General features: G+C 45.0%; 1 protein-coding gene across 1 annotated transcript in view; it reads right to left on the bottom strand.

The window, feature by feature from the left end:
* LOC110534006 (leucine-rich repeat transmembrane protein FLRT1) overlaps positions 1-18,889 on the bottom strand; it is a 38,783-nt gene extending 19,894 nt beyond the window's left edge. Inside the window, exon 1 of the mRNA XM_021618625.3 lies at positions 18,278-18,889. The gene's annotated coding sequence lies outside the window, so the exon portion shown is untranslated. The remainder of the gene's footprint in view (positions 1-18,277) is intronic.
* Positions 18,890-19,313: the final 424 nt, after the last annotated feature.

Here is a 19,313-nt window from a genome sequence, read left to right as displayed (position 1 = left end):
GGAATGTGTGATCAGATGCTGTGTACGCTTGCATCTTTTCTTCCCACGTGGGTCTTCTGGAGCTTCATGTGATTGTGAATACATGAATGTGATAATGTTGTGATCGGCTGAATTAGGCCATCTGTCAGTGTATGAATTATGGGTATGATGTGTGGGTGCTGGATGCAGAACAGCCACCAAGAGACTGCCAACAGTCCCCAGTCAGCAGTAAAATGTAAAGATGAGCCGGTTGTATTGCTCTGTGTTTATTAGCTTATTCTATTATTAAAATTGCATTGAAGCATCACAGCCCGTTTCCCTTCTGCCTGCCTTCCTCTTCCACTCTCTCCATTTAGCCTTTTATTGTTCCCAAAGGCATTAGAGAAAGGAAAATCCTATACTGTTTTGGCAAAGATGTGTTCGAGTACATAAACGGAGAATACAATACAGTGTGTGTCCATTTGTTAGTCACTCTGATTTCATGTGAATCAGTCATTGGAGACAGCGGAGACGCAGTAACCTGAAATGATTGGACACACACATACTCTCTCGCACAGACACGGTGCGATGTGACTGGACTTTTAACACGGTGCTGCACATAACATCTATTCACTGGCAGTGGAGAGAGAGGGGAGAGGAGAGAGAGAGAGAGAGAGCAGCGGAGTGGGGGAATAACAACAATTATGAATACAGAGCGAAGAGAGAAAGTATGTGAGATTAACTCACATTATCAGATGGCCCCAAACTTTTCTTCTTTCACACCTAGGACAACATTTACAGTAAACTCCTCCTTATTCCCTGTCTCTGTGTCTCTGAGGCTAGGCTCGGCGGGCAGCTGAAAGAGAGTGTTTTCTCTTCCTCCCTCCACTGTAGAGCATCAGTCCTAATAAGAAAGCTTTTAGCACAGTTAATTAAGAGACCCATATGCAGCATGTGATGCTCAATTTACCCTCTCTCATCCTCTCTGTCTCTCTGTCTCTCTCATCCTCTCTGTCTCTCTCATCCTCTCTGTCTCTCTCATCCTCTCTGTCGCTCTCATCCTCTCTGTCTCTCTCATCCTCTCTGTCTCTCTGTCTCTCTCATTCTCTCGGTCTCTCTCATTCTCTCGGTCTCTCTCATTCTCTCGGTCTCTCTCATTCTCTCGGTCTCTCTCATTCTCTCGGCCTCTCTCATTCAATCGGTCTCTCTCATTCTCTCTGTCTCTCATCCTCTCTGTCTCTCTCATTCTCTCTGTCTCTCTCATTCTGTGTCTCTCTCATTCTCTCATTCTCTCGGTCTCTCTCATTCTCTCGGTCTCTCTCATTCTCTCTGCCTCTCTCATTCTGTGTCTCTCTCATTCTCTCGGTCTCTCTCATCCTCTCTCATTCTCTCGGTCTCTCTCATTCTCTCTGTCTCTCTCATCCTCTCTGTCTCTCTCATCCTCTCTGTCTCTCTCATCCTCTCTGTCTCTCTCATCCTCCCTGTCTCTCTCATCCTCCCTGTCTCTCTCATTATCTCTGTCTCTCTCTCATTATCTCTGTCTCTCTCTCATCCACTCTGTCTCTCTCATTCTCTCTGTCTCTCTCATTCTCTCTGTCTCTCTCATTCTCTCTGTCTCTCTCATTCTCTCTGTCTCTCTCATTCTCTCGGTATCTCTCATTCTCTCGGTCTCCCATTCTCTCGGTCTCTCTCATTCTCTCGGTCTCTCTCATTCTCTCTGTCTCTCTCATTTGCTCTCTCTCTCCAGCTCTGCCTCCCTCTAATCTCATTCAAAATCGTTCTCTGTGACTCCCTTTCTCCTCATTTGCGGATTTCTCTCCATAAATCTCTCCCTCCATCCCTCTTCTCTGTCTGCAGTCTGGCCTTTCTGTTTCATCTACCCTTTTGTGCCGGTGCCATTTTGAGCCCTTCAGACAGTTCTCTATTCTGCGATCAGCCGTCTCTCTAAATGCTTAACTAGATGAGATTGGATGCGCCTTATTCAGGCGGAGGAGAGAGGGTGAAGAAGAAAGTGGTTGCAGGGAAAATGTGAAAAAAATGAAAAGGCGGGGGGGGGGGGGGGGGGGGGGATATTAAGTGACGAGATAGCGTCAGGTCTTCGTCGGAAATACAAATATTGGTGCGGACTGAGCCAAATACAGTAGCAAGTGAGACTAATGTCAAGAGAAGAGGGACAATATAAAGGAGGGGGGGGGGGTTAAAAAAAGAGGGACAGAGAAGGATGTGGGTGTGTAGGAGCAAGAAGGACAGGCGGGCCATGTTTTAAAGGATATGAGAGAGGAAGGAAGGAAATGAGAAAGGTGACATAGATAGGAGGGTAGAGAATCAGAGGGGGTGATGGAGGGAGAGATTTTGAAACGTTTATCCTTGTGCCGGAGCTCTAATTAATAACATTCTCAGATTCATGATCAGATGATTCATTATTTCACTGGTCATAAAAGGGCTGTGTGAGCCATCCCTGGGGGACGAGGACAGGTCACTAAAACAAACTGTCCATGTGCCACACGTTGATATACGGTGCACACAGAGGTGAGCGTACCAGTCAGATTTGTGGTTGAAGAGACCACCCCCCTATTATAAGGATCAGTGTGGGAAAGCTTTGCTCCAAGCATGTGCTCAAGTTGCCACGTCTACTTGTTTTTATTTGCTCATTTGGATCCATTCGCTTTTGCAGAAGCAGCAGCTACTCTTATTCTCATCAAATTAGACATTTTCCCTCCATTTTACAGGATTGGCTGTTCACTAGTTCAGTGTTTCCCAAACGCAGTCCTGCAGTCAGCAACGTAATTCAAGAGTATCCGTTAACAATCCCTAGATGACGGGTTCAGCTCTCCCTGTCACAGAATGTGACTAAAAAGAATCGCCATTCCCTTTACAAACAGTTGTTGTTCTACCTGTGTAGTGCCACTGTAACAACACTATGGTAACAACAACTATCGTCCACACGGTCTGACATAACCAGATATGTAGCTAAAGTACCTGGGAGAAAAGGATATCACCAGTCTAACATGTGAGGCTGTAAGAAGGCATATGGAACAGTCCCCATTTGTCCCTCTCTTATGATGTGTAAGTGGGAGACAGATTGCAGAGTTGCAGGCAGAAACGGCTTGTGCCCTCAGCTGAGTTTGATCAATTCTGTCTGCTGAGCTCCACTAATCACTGGAGCCTGTCCCAGGCACAGACACGCCCCTTTCTCCCCCGAGAGGAAAGGTTCTGCTGCCGATCCACATACTGGCACCCCTTCAGCACACACACACACACACACACACACACACACACACACACACACACATACACTGTGTGCGTCAGTGCACTGACCACCTAACCACATCATCCCTCTATACCCCCTCTTGCACATGGTATAATATCCTCTCCATGTCTCCCCTGTAACAAAACAAATATAGACCACACCACATCTCTCTTCTCTATCCTCCTTGTGTTCTTTCTGGATAACACACTCAGATACAAACATGTCCATGACACACTCACTCACACACTCTCTCTGCCCTTTCTCTCTCCTGCTCTCTGTATCAGTGTAATTGATGCATTGACTGGAAATAAACAGGCAATTTAAGTGCTGGACACCTCACTGCTCTCTCTCTCTCTCCCCCTCCTCTCTACCTCCTCTCTGCTCCTCCTCCTCTCTGCCCCCCTCTCTCCCCCTCCTCTCTTCTCCCCCCTCTCTCTCTTCCCCTCCTCTCTGCTCTACCTCTCTCCCCCTCCTCTCTGCCCCCCTCTCTGCTCCCCCCTCTCTCTCTCCCCCTCCTCTCTGCTCTACCTCTCTCCCCCTCCTCTCTGCTCCCCCTCTCTCTCTGCTCCCCCTCTCTCTCTGCTCCCCCTCTCTCCCTCCTCTCTGCTCCACCTCTCTCTCCCTCCTCTCTGCTCCACCTCTCTCCCCCTCCTCTCCGCTCCCCCTCTCTCTCTGCTCCCCCTCTCTCTCTCTCCCTCCTCTCTGCTCCCCTCTCTCTACCTCCTCTCTGCTCTACCTCTCTCTACCTCCTCTCTGCTCCACCTCTCTCTACCTCCTCTCTGCTCCACCTCTCTCTACCTCCTCTCTGCTCCCTCTCTCTCTCTGCTCCACCTCTCTCCCCCTCCTCTCTGCTCCCCCTCTCTCTCTGTTCCCCTCCACTCTCTGCTCCACCTCTCTCTCCCTCCTCTCTGCTCCACCTCTCTCCCCCTCCTCTGCTCCCCCTCTCTCTGCTCCCCCTCTCGCTCTCCCCCTCTCTCTCTCCCCCTCCTCTCTGCTCCCCCTCTCTCTCTGCTCCCCCTCTCTCTCTCCCTCCTCTCTGCTCCACCTCTCTCTACCTCCTCTCTGCTCCCCCTCTCTCTACCTCTCTGCTCCCCCTCTCTCTCTCCCTCCTCTCTGCTCCACCTATCTCTACCTCCTCTCTGCTCCTCCTCTCTCTACCTCCTCTCTGCTCCACCTATCTCTACCTCCTCTCTCTCCCTCTCCTCTCTGCTCCACCTCTCTCTACCTCCTCTCTGCTCCTCCTCTCTACCTCCTCTCTGCTCCCCTCTCTCTACCTCCTCTCTGCTCCTCCTCTCTGCTCCCCCTCTCTGCTCCTCCTCTCTGCTCCTCCTCTCTGCTCCTCCTCTCTGCTCCTCCTCTCTGTTCCCCCTCTCTCTTCCTCCTCTCTACTCCCCCTCTCTCTCTGTTCCCCCTCTCTCTCCCTCCTCTCTGTTCCCCCTCTCTCTCCCTCCTCTCTGCTCCCCCTCTCTCTCTGCTCCCCCTCTCTCTGCCTATATGCTTCCTCTCTACCTCCATTATCTAATGCAGAAGTCCCACAGTCACACACAAGTGGAGGAAGGGGGGACAAGGTAGATGCACAGAGAAAGTGGTGAGGGGGAGAGGGACAGAGGGCGATCAGAGAACACAGGCTAATCTCATCTGTGACTCATATTTGGATGACACCTTTAAATGACATCTTTATACCCCTCAGGAGGGCAACAGGGTGTCATCCACTAAACCACTACGCCACCTCTGTTCCCAGGTTGTTTGATCAATATAGACTCTGTTTTTGGTCAATTCCACATTTGGGAGGGTGTGAAAAATGACATGGCAGCTTTGATTGATGGTGCAGCAAGGTAGAGCGGGAGGAGAGCTGAGTGAGCAGCACTCGGTCTGTGACTTCCATTTAAAAAATCTCCGCAGTTTGAATGATGGGTCACCCTGTCCTAACCACTCAGCCCAATGAACTGTGCTAGCCTCCAACCTCTGAAAGCCTGCAGGCAGCTAGCTCTGACAACAAAGGCACAAACAACCACCCAGTCTGAGCTAACCAGCCACATCAACCCCACCAACCTCCGAATGCTGAGTCGATGGAGGATGCTCTGCAAGTGTGTGTGTGTGTGTGTGTGTGTGTGTGTGTGTGTGTGTTTCTCTCATCCCAGTTCCCCCTGTTAGTATCACTTCTGTTCAGTCAGACTGCATGAATATTAAAAGGTTGCAGCCCCAGTTATGTGTGCTTCTGAGTTAATAATAAATAGACTCTAATGATTTAATGGGTTCGCATGTTGACACATCCCATAGGCTTTGGGCCACTTGAGCCACCATACTCTACATACACGCGCTAATGGAGAAAGAGAATGAGGGATCGAAAGAGACAGCAGAGAGAGACAAATGGAAGGAGACGGCAGTAAAGAGGGAAGAGGGGGACATTGGCAGAGTTCCCATTTCATTTTCGAGGTCTTGATCCTCTCTCTCTTTGACTGAACATCTCTAATGCCGTTTCTTCTACATCGCAGTCTCCACATTCCCACTTGATTTCGAATTTGTCACTCTCCCTCGGTCTCTTCTCTTGTTCCCTTGGCTTTTCCTATTTCTCTCTCAATTGCTTTTCTGCCTGCGGTCCACTCCGCCAATCCCCCGCTCTACCTCAGCACCCACACAGATGCACGCAGACTCTCTCTGTGTCAACTTTCATCTTGTGGGTCCTTTCCCAAACGGACCACAAGGCAATATTCCATTAGCTATATTGCCTTTTTTTTACAATTGAAAGTGAGTGCAGCTTCCATTGTCTCCCGTTAGCCCTTCAAAAGCTGCTCGTCATAAACCCACTCCCTTAATAACACCGCCACAAAGAGCAATAACTTCCCTTCCACGTTGAGACAACTTCCTGTGTTTGCCAAGCCAGTATTTCTCGAAAATTCCCTCCTCGCCCCTCCTTTCTTTCCAGACGGAGTGTACGCAGGGACAAATCCACACCCGTATGGTTCCCTATGAGTGTCCTCCACTGAAGCCTTCTAGTTGTCAGACACTTTGCAAAATTGCACATCAAGGTTTCAAGGCGCCACTCTCTCAGTGCTTCTGTATTATTTCAGTAGAACTGTGAGAAGACGCCTGTTACTCAGACACCGCCCCCTCCCCTTCCCAGCTAGATGAGTCGCACAGTGACAGGCCTGTACAATGCACTCTCATAGATGTTCTTTTGATCCACGTTGGTTTTTGCCAATGTGTCACCTGAACCCGACTACACACTGGAGCCTTTTGTGTTTGAGTGTTAACTCTTCACGGCCTCTGAACGCAACAGGAAAGGCAGCAGCCAGACGACCATAGAAACACAACAGACTGAGGTAGAAACAATTAGTGGTTAGACGTTTCATTCCGAAGCCTTGTTAAAATTGCACTCTGGCTATACAAGGACAGAGAGAAGAAGAAGACAAAAACAGCCAGGAGACTCTATTTCAACCCCGGCACAACTGATGATCGTAGTTCATTTCACAAATGAGATGACAGAGCCGGAAGCACAGAGAGGACTTCTCAGTGGCAGGAGGCAACTAGGGAGGGAGGGAGGGATGAACCTGTCCAAGCTGCTGGAGAGACAGGTCTGTGTGCACATGGGCCTGTTTGTACTCGCCACACACACACACACACACACACACACACACACACACACACACACACACACACACACACACACACACACACACACACACACACACACACACACACACACACACACACACACACACACACACACACACACACACACACACACACACACACACACACACACACACACACACACCTCCCAGTGCAGCTTTCTGGAAGGCCATCCACCTGCACCTGATCCAGTCTCATCTTTACACCAAACCATATGTGTGTTTATATGGGACGTATTTAATTCAAGCCTTCCTCTGTTGTTGTGAATGCGGTCTGCTAATGTAATCCAATTAGGTGCGGTCCTCTGCCTTATCTCATTACGTTAAGATCCCCGTGACGGCTCGTCTGTCGCTTAGCGCACATCATCCACTAAGACATGATTGATCGAGGGGTTGAATTGAAGGATTGATTGATTGGTCGGTTGATAGAGGAAATGTCCCCATATGGCTAGTAAAACACAAGTATGGGTTTAAATTCTTTAGAGGTCAGGTGAAGGGCAATCATTTGAGGTAATCCACACACAGACGTCTCAGGGGCGCTATAAAACAGCTGGGACTGGCTGTGGGCTCAGTTACCTCTGAATATCTCTTTAGTCTACACTCGGTCTCCTGTCAATTCCTCAAACTGTGGCTCAGAATGGGTCTCTCTGGAAAATGGTAGAGAAATAACCAGGTATATAGGGTAACCGGTACAGAGGTGGCACCACAGGTTCAAAAGTGTTGTGACAAAATTCGGAAGTGTCTTTTCTGCGGCCTCTAGTTTTCCCTGATCTCGTGACCTGGTAAGGTAAAACTCTGGGTCCTATTCGTAGGCTATGACAAAATATTATTAGTATAGATGGCTTCCCTTTTCATCTGTGCTGTGACTATAGGGCTGAGGTTTTTCTTGTCGGGTGAATTGGAAACACTCCTGGCCTAACGTGGATCAAGGCCTTTCAAACTACCACAAACCTTGTTAATCTTCATTCTGAATCTGATATATATATATATATATATATAAAAGCCAAAGACAACTTCAATAGAGAACCTATACTCTGTAGTTTTGTGAACTACTATAGCAGAGCTGAGCAATATGCAAAGAATGTCTTTAAAGGCACAGTGCACTCAAAAATTTGAATTTCTGTGTTTTATATATACAGTATTTACACACTATGAGGTTGGAACAATAGCGTGAAATTATGAAAATTATGATAATGCCCTTTTAGTGTAACAGCTGTTTGAAAAGACTGCCTGAAATTTCAGCCTGTTTTGGTGGGATGGGGTTTTGGCCAGCCTGGTGCCACCACAAATGAGTTAATAGACCAATAAGAAAGAGAGTTACAACCCATTGGGCAAAAACTGGTTTAATCCATGTTGTTTCCATGTCATGTGATGTGTGAAACAATGTGGAAAACTGATAGCATTTGAAAAAAAGTCCTCAATGTAAAGAGAATTTCCTCATTTTTTTCACCCAACTTTGAACTTAAATCCAAAGACATGGTGAAATGTTTTGTTGATTTCACCTTGAATTCACGTTAGTTGACAACTCAACCAAATGTAAATCAAAACTACCTTGAACTGACATCTGTGCCCAGTGGGAAACCTCTCTGCCAATAACAGCTAGTTTGGGGGAGATACTATGTCAACTTGCCCAATAAGAAACGCCTGCTTTCTTTTTCTATGTTTTTCTTTGACATGAACTAATGAACATGTCTTGCCAACGAGTTTGGAGCTGCTGCTTTGAAAGTGGTGCGCCACACCAGATTGAAAAGGTACCGGGGCAAATTCTGTCTCACCACACATTTTCCGGCGGCTCTGAACTGTTGGAATCCAAGAAACCATTGTGCTACATTTGCCTCACCTGATTTATTTTGAAAAATGTACTTTGTGATTGGATTAATGCATGCTTCTTTCCCAGACACTTTATAACCAGGCACAGGGGAATAAATGATTGATCTACCATTTCCTTCGAAAGAAAACAAAAATACGTAGTAAATGAATTTTATGAACACATCCTTTAAGATTTGACCTGTCAGAGCTGTAATCACGCAGCATTTGATCTATATGTTTAACCCAAAGACCTGTAGTTCCCTCAAGGAGTAGAGGAACTGGAAGCCTCACGGGAGAAATCCCGTGATGCAACTCACAACATCAGAAAACCAACCAAGCCAAATTAGAGCCAACATGCCAGCTCGCCTGTCATTAATTCATGTTGATGATTAAAATAGCGGTCACAAAGAAATCCATCCGATAGGATGGCTGGAAGGCATGCAAACTGTCACACACTTCCACAGAGCCCTGACAGATCCTTCTCTCTCTCTCTCTCTCTCTCACTCACACACACACACACACAAACACAACAAGTCTTCCTCCCCCTCTATTCATTACTGTATCCACGCTCTCGTCCCTGTGTTTTCATCTTCAGCTTGATCCTGTCTGTCTACTTCATTTTCTTTATATTTCTACCTCCCTCTAATCTGCTACTGCATTGTGTGTGGCTTTAATATGAAGTGTTGGACAAGCACTGCCCGTAATAATCCCGGATTACACATAGCCATTGAATGCATGTGTGTTACGTGTGCATTTTATACGTGGAAACTCATGTGTTTCCGGGCACAACTGTAAAAATGTGCCGGGGTGGCAGGGTAGCCTAGTGGTTAGAGAGTTGGACTAGGAACCGGAAGGTTGCAAGTTCAAACCCCGAGCAGACAAGGTGTCGAGAATCTGTCGTTCTGCCCCTGAACAGGCAGTTAACCCACTGTTCCTAGGCCGTCATTGAAAATAAGAATTTGTTAAATAAAGGTAAAATAAAAAAATAATAGATGTGTGAGTGTGTGAGACCATGCATGGTCCTAATCTTGTACTATAATCTTGTCTGCGGCCGCTCTGTATTTCCATAATCTCATGTGTTTGCAATGGCTGGCATCTGTACTTTCATAATCTGGTGGAGAGGTCTGTAAACCCAGCCCTCCAGAAAGCCCAGAGTGATCAGATCAACGTTTCTTTTAAACCTCCAGCCCCCTCACAAACATCAAACCAACCCAAATGTCATGTCCCATTTGCGGAAGAGGGCTCGAACCTATCTCTGGGAATTTGAAATCAACAGTCTGTCAGAATTTTGATATGAAAACATTGCCACGAAGTGTTGAAATATCATTATCAGAACCAGAAAGAGTCTGTGGAGACCTTTCCTTGACAATACCTTTACAGAGTTGTCTGCAGGTTTGATCAAAGAAACCTAACCATATTTTATGATCTGAAATAAAAGATCCTAGACATTTTCTATACACATAAAAATATTATTTCTTAAAATGTTTGAGCACAAATTTGTTTACATCCCTGTTAGTGAGCATTTCTCCATTGCCAAGATAATCCATCCACCTGACAGGTGTGACATATCCAGAAGCTGATTAAACAGCATGATCATTACACAGGTGCAGATTGTGCTGGGGACAATAAAAGGCCACTCTAAAACGTGCAGTTTTGTCATACAACAACATTGGCATGCTGACTGTAGGAATGTCCACCAGAGCTGTTGTCAAAAAAACGAAATGTTAATTTCTCTACCATAAGCCGCCTCCAAAGTCATTTTACTGAATTTGGCAGTGCGTCCAACCGGCCACACAACCGTGTGTAACCACGCCAGCCCAGGACCTCCACATCTGGCTTCTTCACCTGCTGGATCATCTGAGACCAGCCACCTGGACAGCTGATGAAAAATGTGGGTTTGCACAACCAAATAATGTCTGCACAAACTGTCAGAAATCATCTCAGGGAAGCTCATCTGCGTGCTCATCGTCCTCACCGCGGTCTTGACTGAAGTCGTAACCGACTTCAGTGGGCAAATTTTCACCTTCTATGGTCACTGGAATGCTGGAGAAGTGTGCTTTTCACGGATGAATCCCAGTTTCAACTGTACTGAGGAAAGATGGGGTCATGTGGGCTAGCAGTTTGCTGATGTCAATTTTGTGAACAGAGTGCCCCATGTTGGCGGTGGGGTAAGGGTATGGGCAGGCATAAGCTACAGACAACTAGCACAATTGCATTTTAAATCGATGGCGATTTGAATGCACAAAGATACTGTGAAGAGATCCTGAGGCCCATCATCGCGCCATTCATTCGCTGCCATCACCTCATGTTTCAGCATGATAATGCACGGCCCCATGTCGTAAGGATCTGTAGACAATTGCTGGAAGCTGAAAATGTCCCAGTTCTTCCATGGCCTGCATACTCATCAGACATGTCACCCATTGATCATGTTTGGGATGCTCTGGATCAATATGCACGACAGTGTGTTCCAGTTCCAGCCAATATCCAGCAACTTCTCACAGCCATTGAAGAGTACTGGGACAGCATTCCACAGGTCACAATCAACAGCCTGATAAACTCTATGCGAAGGAGATATGTAGCAATGCATGAGGCAAATAGTGGTCACGCTAGATAATGACCGGTTTTCTGATCCACACCCCAGTCATGTGAAATCCATAGATTAGGACCTAATGAATGTATATAAACTGAAACTCAGTAACATATTAGAAATTGTTGGATGTTGTGTTTATATTTTTCCTCAGTGTAATTTCTAATCTTTATTAATGAAACATCTCATTATGCTTTTCTTCTTGGTTTTTGTGTGAGTTTTTTTAGTAAGGTCTGATTCTGAATGTATTACAGTACCAGTCGAAAGTTTGGACACACCTACTCATTCAAAGGTTTTTCTTAAATTGTACTATTTTCTACACCGTAGAATAATAGTGAAGACATCAAAACTATGAAACAACACATATTTCTATCTGGCTTCTTCATGCAGTAACCAAAAAAGTGTTAAACAAATAAAATATATTTGATATTCTTCAAAGTAGCCACCCTTTGCATTGAAGACAGCTTTGCACACTCTTGGCATTCTCTCAACCAGCTTCATGAGGTAGTCACCTGGAATGCATTTCAATTAACAGGTGTGCCTTGTCAAAAGTTCATTTGTGGAATTTCTTTCCTTCTTAATGCGTTTGAGCCAATCAGTTGTGTTGTGACATGGACCTATTTGGTAAAAGGCCAAGTCCATATTATGGCAAGAACAGTTCAACTAATCAAAGAGAAATGCCAGACCATCATTACTTTAAGACATGAAGGTCAGTTAATCCGGAAAATTTCAAGAACTGCAGTCGCAAAAACCATCAAGCGCTATTATGAAACGGGCTCTCATGAGGACCGCCACAGGAAAGGAAGACCCAGAGTTACCTCTGCTGCAGAGGATAAGTTCATTAGAGTTACCAGCCATATTGCAGCCAAAATAAATGCTTCACAGAGTTCAAGTAACAGACACATCTCAACATCAACTGTTCAGAGGAGATTGTGTGAATCAGGCCTTCATGGTCAAATTGTTGCAAAGAAACCACTACAAAAGGACACCAATAAGAACAAGAGACTTTATTGGGAAGAAACATGAGCAATGGAAATTAGACAGGTGGAAATCTGTCCTTTGGTCTGAAGAGTCCAAATTTCCGATTTTTGGTTCCAACTGCTGTGTCTTTGTGAGACGCAGAATAGGTTAACGGATGATCGCCGCATGTGTAGTTCCCACCGTGAAGCATAGAGGAGGAGGTGTGATGATGTGGAGGTGCTTTGCTGGTGACACTGTCGTGATTTATTTAGAATTCAAGGCACACTTAACCAGCATAGCTACCACAGCATTCAGCAGCAATACGCCATCCCATCTGGTTTGCGCTTAGTGGGACTATCATTTGTTTTCAACAGGACAATGACCCAAAACACACCTCCAGGCTGTGTGAGGGCTATTTGACCAAGAAGGAGAGTGATGGAGTGCTGCATCAGATGACCTGGCCTCCACAATCACCTGACCTCAACCCAAATGAGATGGTTTTGGATGAGTTGGAGCGCAGAGTGAAGGAAAAGCAGCCAACAAGTGCTCAGCTAATGTGGGAACTCCTTCAAGACTGTTGGAACTCCAGATGAAGCTGGTTGAGAGAATGCCAAGAGTGTACAAAGCGGTCATCAAGGCAAAGGGTGGCTACTTTGAAGAATATAAAATCTAAATATCTTTTGATTTGTTTAACACTTTTTTTTTTATTACTACATGATTTCATGTGTGTTATTTCATAGTTCTTATGTCTTCACTATTATTCTACAATGTAGAAAATAGTAAAAATAAAGAAACACCCTTGAAATAGTAGTTGTGTCCAAACTTTTGACTGGTTCTGTTTGTTGCTGTGTTTTATCAAGAAATGCCTTCTCACTTTTTGTTTTCATCTCGGGAGCATCTAAAATCGTATCCCATTTTGTATGCAAGTCTCAAAACACTTGAGGGTTTCAGAGTCAAAATGCCTTAAGTGCTGAATTACCATTTCAGGCCAACATGCACCACTGATATGCATTTAGGCTAATTATGGAAATATATTCTCACCTCCGCAGCAGCAGTGATGGTTTGGTAATTGTCATCCACCGAAAACAAAGCCCCACTCATTTTCATTGGCAACACTATTTCCCGAAAGTCTTCTTAAAACCAGTGCAGAGGTTTGAAGAATTGTGACTGTAAGTGTGACACACCAATTAAAAATAAACAACCAACAGCAGGTTCTTTTTTTAATCCGACACTTAATCAAAAGTTATTGTGCATTCTTCAAAAGTCGGACTTTCCAGGACCAATTAACCAGGATGGCTGTGGAATAACCTAAAAAGAACTGTGCTGTTGGACTTCAAGGACCCGAGACACTACATGATGTGCAGAATGGCCGGTAGCATGCTAAAGTGATAGGAGCACGTGTTCCTTGTGTAAATTGTTGAATTAAATGGGGCCAATGCTCTAAAGGACTAGACCAGGAGAGCAATGTACACTCTGTCAGGGATTTAGGAGGAAGGGGACGCTCAGCTCAGCTAGTGTGGTCTTAATACACTGACTGCATTTTTATCAACAATTAGAGTACACTGAATCCTGTTAATATAATCCAGTTTCTCAATATGGTGCAGCGTATTGACTGTGGGCTTTGCGTAATATGTATATGTACGCTCCATTGAGTGTGTACGGTATGTGTGTGTGAGAAAAGGGGAGAGTGAGAGAGAGAGAGAGCTGTGTGTGAATTAGTTATGTTCTATATGTACGTCTCTGTGAGTTGGCAAATGTCTGCACTTGTGCTGGCATGTCCACTGTGCCCTACTGGCTGCCAGCTGTCACTGAGTGAGAGAGGAGGATGGAGGAGAAGAGAGGAATCGAGGGAGGGGTGTCAATGTGAGGACACAAACCCTAAGGCTCTCGTTCTCTCTTTGCCTCTTATTTTTTCCCCTTCCTGATGACATAGGCAACATGGCTGCTCAGAGGCAGATACACCAGAGCCTGTCCTTTCCAATGGGAGTAAATTAATCATAGTGGGCAGAGCCAAGCACAAACTAGTGAGATCCTATTGGTGCATTCTAGCATTTATTTGTATATTTCAGTTAGGGAACACCTACTCTGTGAAGTGCGCGTGTGCAATAACTAAATTTGCCCTTGCACTCTTAAACAATTCACTTATAAACAACTTCGGCAAAGGCTAATGTCTACAAAACGCAGTCCACCCTGTTTGTTACAGATTCTAGTTTTGGAAACAGAAAACTGTATGGAGATCAAATCTTTCATCAATGAAAAAATGTGCAGAATGTCGGCCAAAATCCATCTCTCACCATCTTCTCCCACTGCCAACCACTGTGTTTCATCTCATCACCATACAGTACTTGGTAGTGAGTGGGAACGCCAACCGAATGCTTCGGATGGACAAAGAATGGTTTGACAGAAAGTTGCAACTGCCTATTGCTAATGCTAACCATACTGAATAGGAAAGGGGGAATACCTAGTCAGTTGTACAACTGAATGCCTTCAACTGAATGCCTTCAACTGAAATGTGTCTTCCACATTTAACCCAACCCCTCTGAATCAGAGTGGCGCGGGGGGCTGCCTTAATCAACATCCATGTCTTCAGCGCCCAGGGAACAGTGGGTTAACTGCCTTGCTCAGGGGCAGAACGACAGATTTTGACCATGTCAGCTCGGGGATTCGATCCAGCAACCTTCCGGTTACTAGCCTATCGCTCTAACCACTACACTGAGTAGTAATGTAATTAGCATATCATAGTACTGGTAAATGCATATGCTAATGACAACAGTACTGAACATTGAGTAGTAATGTAATTAGGGTGGCTGGTAAATGCATATGCTGATTATACTGTGCGTTCATGTTTGCAGAGGCCCTCAGTAAAGATAATAACAATATACTATCATTATGCACACATTTTCATCACTGTGTTTGCAGAGGAAGTACGTGTTCAACCTCTCTCCGTTAATGTGCCCATGTCATATTCAAATGACTTCACTGAGTAATAAGGATAAACTGCCCAAGAATAAATTTGGCTTCGTTCTCTGTATAAATAGAAAAGCCCAGGATTCTTAAAAAAAGGTTTTGCCTCAAACGACACCAGGAAAACTCTGCCATAATAACCCAGTTTTAAATGGGATGAATTTATACTGAACAAAAAATATAAAACACAACATGCAACAATATCAAAATTACAGTTCATAAGGAAATCAGTCAATTGAAATACATTTACTAGGCTCTAATCTATGGATTTGACATGACTGGGAATAAAGATATGCATCTGTTGGTCACAGATACCTTTAAAAAAAAGGTAGGGGCGTGGATCAGAGAACCGGTCAGTATCTGGTGTGACCACCATTTTCCTCCTGCAGCGCGACACATAGAGTTGATCAGGCTGTTGATTGTGGCCTTTGGAATGTTGTCCCACTCCTCTTCAAGGGCTGTGCAAAGTTGCTGGATATTGGCGGGGACTGGAACACGCTGTCGTACACGTCGATCCAGAGCATCCCAAACATGCTCAATGGGTGACATGTCTGGTGAGTATGCAGGCCATGGAAGAATGTGACATTTTCAGATTCCAGGAATTATATACAGATCCTTGCAACATGGGGCCATGCATTATCATGCTGAAACATGAGGTGATGGCGGGGGGATGAATGAGACGACGTGTCACAGTATCTCTGTGCATTCAAAATAGGCCATTGATAAAATGAAATTGTGTTCGTTGTCCGTAGCTTATGCCTGCCCATACCATAACCCCACCGCCACCATGATGCACTCTGTTCACAACGCTGACATCAGCAAACCGCTCGCCCACATGCTGTTTACCATCTCCCAGGATGTTGAAAATGGGATTCATCCGTGAAGAGCACACTTCTCCAGCCTGCCAGTAGTCATCGAAGGTGAGCATTTACCCACTGAAGTCGGTTAGGACGCCTAATTGCAGTCAGAGCAAGACCCTGGTGAGGACGATGAGCATGCAGATGAACTTTCCTGAGAGGTTTCTGACAGTTTGTGACAAAATTATTTGGTTGTGCAAACCCAAAGTGTTCATCAGCTGGTCTCAGATCATCCCGCAAGTGAAAAAAAAATGGATGTGGAGGTCCTGGGATGGCGTGGTTACACGTGGTCTGCAGTTGTGAGGCTGGTTGGACGTACTGACAAATTCTCTCAAACGATGTTGGCTTATAGTAGAGAAATGAACATTCAATTCTCTGGCAACCGCTCTGAATGACATTCCTGCAGTCAGCAAGCTAATTGCACGCTCCCTCAAAACTTGAGACATCTGTGGCATTGTGTTGTGCGACAAAACTGCACATTTTAGAGTGGCACAAGGTGAACATTTGAGAGAAATAAGCTTTTTTGTGCGTATGTCTTGGATCATTTATCTCAGCTCATGATACATGGGACCAACACAGTTGCGTTTATATTTTTGCTCAGTGCATATTCTGAGTCAGAGAGTTAAGCAAGGTATATATTTGCATGAAGAAATCAAGACCCATTCCCAAATGATTCATTTGTTTCTGAGTGCCTCCAACCAGATCCTTGTATACTCCATTTAGGTAAGGAAGGAAGAAAAGAGTGTGATTGATCACTCATAATGGTGCCTGCTGTTCTGCCCCTCAATGGATGAGGCGCTATACTTCTGTCTTAAGTCATTGTCAATACCTGGGGAGTTTTTCTCTGACTTTAAGACCATCCTCCAATAGCCATAAATGATGCATGTGCCCATCGACAGAGAAAAAGACAGAGGTAAAGAGAGAGAGGAGAGACGAAAGGAGGTAGAGCAAATTAGAAAGAGCGAAATGGAGAGGGTAGGCTGATGGGTCCAGTAGAGAGAGGGGGCTCAGGGGGGAACTCAGCCTCTAAAAGGATAGATAAATCATTACACTGCAACTCTAATACATCTACAGGCATTTAGAGCTGCTCTGTTGTGATGGAAAACCTAAGAAGCGCCTAAGCTCGCGCCACATGCGACGTAAAAATGTCAAGGAAAAGCAATCTCACAAAGAATGAGTTCCTCGTTGGGCTGTATCCCTGTTTTCTAAAGCTAAACCGGTGGAGTCAGTGTCAGTCAATCTCCCCGATGTGTTGTGCCAAGTCGAGGAAATAGCACAAATGTCTGATTAAGGGGTGGGACTGACTGAGCAGATGAGATATTGTGTGAGGTTGAAATACAGAGACGGTAATCTTCAAATAGCAAGTGAGCCTAGGGAATCCATCGGATAGGCCTAGTCGCTAAAGAGCTTATTGGTATTTGTCATAATTTATACATTGATATTTTAGTTAGTTGGTTTTAGTCAGGTAATTGTTATCGGTATATTTGGGGTTTTGCTGGCCAGAACATGTGTAAGGGGGATATTGTATAGGTACTATGTGGACCCACTTCATTGAGCCTTTCAACCTTTACTGGCACCCCAGTATAGCCTACCCAAAGAGCCTGATCACACCTGTCATAGAGGGGAGAATGCCAGAAAAAGAGAATACACAGCAGTATCACTGAAATTTAGTGCCACAACCAAATACATTTTATCCATAGGCTATAGCACCCTGGTTGACTGTCTTATCTGCTGATGTTCTGCATTGATAGCGACACGCACACTGGCACACGCACGCAAACACAACCACACAAGCAGAATTTGTCACGCACCGGTAACCTACACGGGAAGTAACCACTCTCCCGACCTGTTAGCTCTGCCATTAGCACCTGAATAGGCTAAATGCACGAAATGTCACCTAATTATAACGTTCTATGGGCAATTCAAGTGTGCATTAACTTGCTATTGAAAGTGCATCCATCAATTGGTCCTCTGGTAGGCTATGTTCCTTTAGTACGCTATTCATATGAAAGAATCGCTTGATTTTGGGGGAAGCTAACCACATTTACAACCTTTTTTTTACCTTCCACATTAATTTATTTTGTGGATGTTTACCTTCCAAACAAGTTTTGTGCATTTAGTAGGCCTACTTTAGACAACACTGTAGTTTTGACTTGTTAGACGATCTGCACGCAAGCCTCACCCAAACTAATCCACAATGAAGTACCAAACTAGACTACTGACAATCCTCCCCTGGCGAAACGATCAACATTCACCTTACCTCTATAGCAGTCGTCCTTTGCTCCGTTTTCTTTCTTCCGAGCCTGATAAAAGGCGCCACTTGGAGCATTGTTCGGGCAATTTGCAGGTTCCTCCCGATGCCTTCCAGAAGCAGACGAAAATACAATATCGCCCTTGCTGAATTGTAGTTCCAAATTAAAGTCGCCAGCGCAATTTGAATGCGTGGATCAGTCACTCACTCAGCATCATTATAATAATGTGCTGCCAAGGCTATCTCCCTCTCTCTCAGCAGCCTACCCCCCTCTGCCTTTTTCAATATCCTCCCGCTGCGACATAGCTAGTCTACAGTAAATGTGCAATTAACCCGAAATAAATTAAATATGCCGACAGCTGGACCGCTGACGAACTTGTGCGTTAGGTTATAATAATTTGTGATTCCTCCTTTTGCTTCTTTACTGCCTATGTTATTTTCTTCTATGTTCTCATCATCCTCTATTTTTCTAAGGAATAAATTGCGCTGAAACGTGATTTATTTCCCCAAATTGCTCGTCATCTCTCTGCGCTGACGCTCGCTGGTAAGCGTTTCGGGGATGTAGGGGACAGAGAGAGAATAGGATGGAAAGTGGTGCTGAAGGAAAGCAAAAGCGGCTCTGCTGTCGCGAGGAGAGGGGGACTCAAAGGAGAGAGGTGACTTCTCAGCATGCCTTCGAGGGAGAGTGAAGAGTGCTTTTGACAAAGCCCATGTTCTGTGCCTGAAAACAGATGTGACTATCGCACACACACATACACACACACACACACGAAAAGGCATGCAAAATGTCGTGAATCATATCCATGTCTCTAGTTTTCTTTCACATAGACGCAGATGAATAAAGCGCAAGGTAGCACAAACCTCTGGCCCACACGCGTTTGTACTTGAGTAAAGTTTGCATCTGCTATTTTCAAAAGGAAATTACAAAAAAAATAAAAACAAAAAGCTGAAAACATACACACCATAATATCTTGTTATTTCTAACCACAGCAATGCCTTATTTTTTCCTTGATAATAAAGCACAAACTTCACATTGTAAACTAGC

This window comes from Oncorhynchus mykiss, chromosome 10, assembly GCF_057628025.1.
Source record: "Oncorhynchus mykiss isolate SJ-2025 chromosome 10, ASM5762802v1, whole genome shotgun sequence".
Lineage (NCBI taxonomy): Eukaryota > Metazoa > Chordata > Actinopteri > Salmoniformes > Salmonidae > Oncorhynchus > Oncorhynchus mykiss.
This window is presented reverse-complemented; position numbering and strand designations above follow the sequence as displayed.